Source organism: Sinocyclocheilus anshuiensis, unplaced genomic scaffold (assembly GCF_001515605.1).
Source record: "Sinocyclocheilus anshuiensis isolate Anshui unplaced genomic scaffold, SAMN03320099.WGS_v1.1 scaffold720, whole genome shotgun sequence".
Classification (NCBI taxonomy): Eukaryota; Metazoa; Chordata; class Actinopteri; order Cypriniformes; family Cyprinidae; genus Sinocyclocheilus; species Sinocyclocheilus anshuiensis.
In genome coordinates this window covers 49,154-55,117 of record NW_015555738.1, presented here as the reverse complement: position 1 = coordinate 55,117, position 5,964 = coordinate 49,154, and positions in this window count along the sequence as shown.

The following is a 5,964-nucleotide window of genomic DNA, read 5'->3' as shown; positions in this document are numbered from 1 at the left end:
CATCAGTTTGCCAAAAAGAACACAGAACGTTTTACGCACCATTTACACGTGGTAGGGAGCAGGTGTAAATTTCCTTCGTACCAACTAACATTTCGAAAATAGGAACACTTTCATGATTCCGAAAATTTACGTCAGAAAGGCATTACGAACGATTTACACAAAAATTCGTTCTGCTCGTGTTTCATGAATGAGGCCCATTGTGAGGAATGAATAAAGGGCAAGTTAATTGTATATTCACTGACACACTGCACTGAGCCATGTGAGTAGCGTGTCATGATATGTGTTAGCAAAAAAAATAAAAAATAAGTAACTTCACTGCTACACGTGATTTACGTAATGTCTGCGTGTCTACGCCTCGTCTTAAATTGAATTAAATAGCAGAATTAAAAAATAAATAAATTAAGACATCAGTGAGACGTTGACTGAGAGGAGTGCATGTAACAACTTCATATTAAAGAGCCCATCTGAACGCCATACAGGGTAGCCTTGGAAATGGCACGTTTCACCCGCCATACGCAAAGTAGATGCACAATATTATTCCTTAGCTTGGATTGAACAAATAATTTTTGCTTGGTTGGAACAGCAGCTATGCTAATTATGTCTCTATTTGTTTCTCTGTTTCTGCCACAGGGAAATACTCAAGCTTCAGTGTGGATCCAGCCTTTACAAAGACCTGAGATGACCGAACACCTGAGAAGAGATGATGCAAACCCCTCAGAGGACCTCAGATGATGCCAACCCTGAAACAACATAAACTACCAAATGTTGCTACAAGTTTGATTACAACTTATATTAATTGCTGTTAATAGTGTTCATTGTCTGTTTGATTACGTCATTAACTGAATTTTTCCTACATTTCTGCCATATCTACATCAATTTGACATAGTCACCACTGACAAGCTACTACTAAATATATTGTAGAAATGTAATTTTCTGTAAAGCTGCTTTGCAACGGTTTGTATTGTGAAAAGCGCTATACAAATAAACTTGAATTGAATTGAACAATTCACACCTCATAGTAGAGAAATATGTCACCGACTCGCCACACAGTCGCGTGACACCAACGCTGTAGAGAAGTACGTCGCCACACAGACGCGTGACACCAGCACTGTAGAGAAGTACGTCTCACCACAGACATGTGACACCAACGCTGTAGATAGTAATCTTTATTGTTAAAGACCAGTTGAAAAGATGCTCTCTCAAGTTTAACCCCATAATTGATCAAACTGAAAGAAAACTCAACTTCTGGCTTCAAAGAGATCTCTCCCTAAAGGGAAGAGTTCTCCTTACAAAGGCTGAAGGTATAGCCCGACTGACCTATGCCTCCTTGTCTTTGTATCTTGATAGCCACACTAGTAAAAATATAGATACAATGCTCTTTGATTTCCTATGGAAAAAAATCGAACACACTATTTTAAAAAGACTGTAATTATGAATACGTATGAGAATGGTGCCTACATTTCTTAGATTTCGCCACTATGAACCACATCTTTAAAATTAATTGGATTAAGCATCACTTAAAAAAAAAAAACACTTCTGTCTGGAATTTTATTCCTCATTATGTTTTTTTTAATAAAAAGTCTTAGTTTTGTTTTGATGTGTAGTTATAATATAGACATAATTCCTGCTAAGTTATCTGCTTTCCACAGGCAAGTGCTCCTATCTTGGTTATTTTTAATATATAAACATTATTTTTCTCCGCATCGCTATTTCATATTGAATAATAGAAGCGTTCTATACAAACACAAATCTCTTTTTTAAGACCTGGTTTGACAACAATATTAAATTGGTCAGTTATACAACAAAGAAGGAACAGTCTTTTGGTATGATGAATTAATTTCCTATTGTAAAATACCAATTACTCAAAGACCGTTTTTAATTGTTATTGTAATTCCTTTACTCACATGCGATTAAGAGGAATAAATAAAGATCGCTCTCCCGAGTCAGCATCTCTTGAAGTTACTAAATCTTATGTTGGTAAAATTAGTTTTTCATTAAATCCCAAGAGTAATAATTGAGCTATTCGTACTCTTTTCCAAAGATACATTATTATTGTACCTTATGTTTTGTCTCAGTGGATCTCTTTAATAAGTGGAAAATTGATTTACTGGAAAAAAATGTGGTTGTTACCACAGAAATATCATCTTAGAAATAAGATTAAAGAAGATAGACCCTCCGGTCCGGGGCGCGAGGGGCGGCGGCTTCTTTCAGCAGCTTCATCCTTCTCTCTGGCATCCTTGCCCGCATTCTCCTCCAATGTGGCGGGATCACCAAAATGACAGACACAGTGGGTGTGGCGTCAGGCCTCGGAGAGGTTTTTATTAACAAAATAATATAAAGTGTCCAGGAAAAAGGGGAATCAGGTATCCAAAATAAAAGAGGGGATCTGGTGTCCTCGTCGTGCTGCGGGCTTCGTGCAGGGAAGGGCAGTGATCAGGAAGGAAGGGTCCAGGTAAGGGGCGGAGTCCGGCGGCCGCACGCGCTCCCCTCTCCGGTCCGGGGCACGAGGGGCGGCGGCTTCTTTCAGCGGCTTCATCCTTCTCTCTGCCCTAGGCACTTGAAGGGACTAGACGGCCCGGCATCTTAGCCCGACGGCCGTGTAACGGGTGCGGTTCTCGTCCGGACCGTGGGTCCAGTAGCTCACGACTCTGGCAACACGGGAATACCTCTATGCACCCCTCCTGGACCCACGAGGACACCAGCATCCATGCACGGGGAAGAGACCGGTCTCCTGAGGAGAGGCGCGCTCGGCATTTAAACAGCGGCGGTGATGAGGCTCCATTCGGTTCAGGTGTGCCCCATCACACGCCGCCAGCCCTGGCCATTTCAGCGCCCCTCCTCTCTCACGCACCCACTCCCGTCGGGAGCCTGGCGAAGGGCTGCGATTAAGGGATGGGGTGATGATGATAATTAGGGTGGAGGCAGCAGACTCGTCACAATATATATATATATATATATATGTATGTATGTATGTATGTATGTATGTATATCTTGTATTTTTATTCTGAACTTTGATATTTATTTCCCCCTGGCGACTTTTATTTGTTGTATTTTTCTTTTTCTTTTTTTTTCCTTTTGTGTTAAGTTTCCTTTTCTTCTTTTGATGGTTTCTTGATTAAATACTGTACGTTATTGTTCCTTGAATAAAAAAATAAAAAATCTAAAAAATGTGACACAACACTGTTGAGAAGTACGTCGCCACTACAATAAATTCATATCTTACCCTCATGTTTTTTTCCTAGGTTTTCTTATCTTTTCTTTATCTTTCTTATCAATGATTATTAACTTTATTTTTTTCTTTTACTTTCCTGTGTTCTGATGACATTGAATACATCCTTGATACAAATTGTGTATTGTATACAAAGTTAGTTGTATGTCATGAATGTCATCTTTGTACTGTTTACAAACATAAAATAAAAAAATAAAAAAATCACTCACTTTCTCCTGGAGATTAAGGACTATGTGCAAATTATACACCATCAGAGTCACCATTTTATGCCAGTTATTGACAGCAACTTTAAAGATAAACACAAATTCATTAATTATAATCTATAAACATAATATTCTGGAATGTGTCATTCTGAGCTATTACTTTTGATGGTGGTAAGAATTTAAATAAACACAGCTGACCATACAATGTGTGAATACACTAGCTCACAATATCAGACAATACGTGACAAAATATATTTTAACAGCCTATTATTTTAAAAAAATCAACTACAAAATATATGACAGGAAAATAGTATTGTAATTACAAATTGCAAAACAATTTCAATTGTTTTAACTAGGGCTGTCAGCAGGCCTGTACTGGTCATTGGGAGCACCGGGACATTCCCGGTGGGCCGGTTGAGTAGTGGGCCGATCGCTGAGGCGAGGGCGACCTACCCTACATTAGGCGCTGTTTTTAAATCACAGCGCATGCGAAACTGCAAAAAGCAAAAACTCCAAAAGTGTTAAGCGAGTTACCTGATGCATCCACCAGCATTAAATATTATGGAATATTTAGCTTTGATACAAGTTAATTTTGTAGTTTCTACAAGTTTAGTTTTTTTCCCTCTTTTTTTTTTAAATGTACATTTACATAGTTTATTAGGCTGTTACTTACTTATTTTAAAAACCATATGGTCATGGTAATGATGATCGTGGTTTTATTAGTTGTAACCACCACCTTACTAAACTAGTCAGTTAAACTCTGAATTATATGCAAGAGCTATAGTAAATTTCATTGGGGCAAAGGATAATTTACCAGAATAGCTTTAATAGCTTATTTCTCTTTAAATGTTTAGTTCTAATTAATTTTAATTTCTGTGACAGTTCAGTAAAATGTTATTCAATAAGAGCCTGATTAAAGATACATTTCAGTGTTTTAAATTAGGTGTTAACTATTTACTTTTCGTTTATGTTCTTAAAGGCATAGTTCATCCAAAAATAAAAATTGTCATAATTTACTTATTGACATAATTTATCATGCCATTCCAAAGCTGTCTGAATTTCTTGCTTATGTGGAACATAAAAGATAATTTGAGAAATTCCATAAATTTTTGTCCATACAGTAGAAATCAAGGGTAATGATTTGGTAACAAAATGGTTTGGTAACTGTAACGAATCATCCACTGAAGGCGAGCGTAGTGAGAACCCAAGTGCAGTTTTATTTACAGTGTGATCCAAACAATAATCCAAACAAGATACACAGACTTGACTTGACGAGGCATGTGCAGACTTGACTAGAACAGACTTGACGAGGCATAAACAGACTAGACTCACCAACAGCGGGTTACAACATCAATACACGACCAAGACTATGGAAACATGATGGCTACTTATATCAAACAAGACACATGACTAAGACAACCAATCAGAACATGACACAAAGAACAGAGGAACCAATGGCATGAAGACAAGAGGGCAAGGGAAGCATGACACTAACAGCATGAAATAATTCCAAAATAAAAGACATGAAAACATGAACATGAAACAAAACCCAAACACAAAACCCCACATTACAGTAACATTCTACAAAATGTCATTTTTGTTTTCCACAGAAGAAAGTCATACAGGTTTGGAAGGACATGGGGGTGAGGAAATTATGACATAATTTAATAGCGGTAAATTTTCTGCGTTCTAGCTCAAAATCAATGATTGTCGAGTGCATTTCTATGTGACAAAAAATGCATTATTACATTTGTTGCTTTTGCAGTGAATTCAGTAATAGCTATCAATATTTGTTATTTTATTTATTAATTTATTTTCTCCAATTTAAGGCTCTATAACCCAATAAAACATTCACAGGGGAACTCATAATAGGATGGATTTGTCCAGGGCCGAATTTTAACCCCAGTCCAGCCCTGGCTGTCAGTAATGATTATTTTGTTAATCATCTTATGAAGATTTTATTTATTTATATATTTTTTGGTAATACAAATATCTAAGTGAACAATAACCTTTAGTATGACTTAAATACACATAACAATGAGACAATAATAATTGGTTCAAATAAAGTATCAAAAATGAGTTGTCATATTGTTGTTTTGTATATTGTATATAAACAACACTATTAAAATAGATTAAGGAATGTATAAACAATAAACTTTTGTATTTTATGTATTATAAGAAATTCCAGCAGAGGGTGCTAGCGGCCTAACAATTGTTGTTACACTTGACATCAAGAGCAAACCATTCTTTATCTAATGTTTAATTGCACTTAATCTGTAATGTTTGGCAACATTAAACATTTTTTGATATTTAATAAATATGTTTAAACCATCAAATATTAGTGATTTACATTTTGCAAACTTACATGTAAATGAATTATATAAAATTATACACAACAATTACACAAATGAATTAGATTAATCAATGCATTTATTTCCACTCAAAGTGATAGAAACCAAATTAATAATATTAGGCTAAAACGATTCCTTATCCTATGGCTCCCTCTAGTGGGCATTGTTAATATCAAAGCCT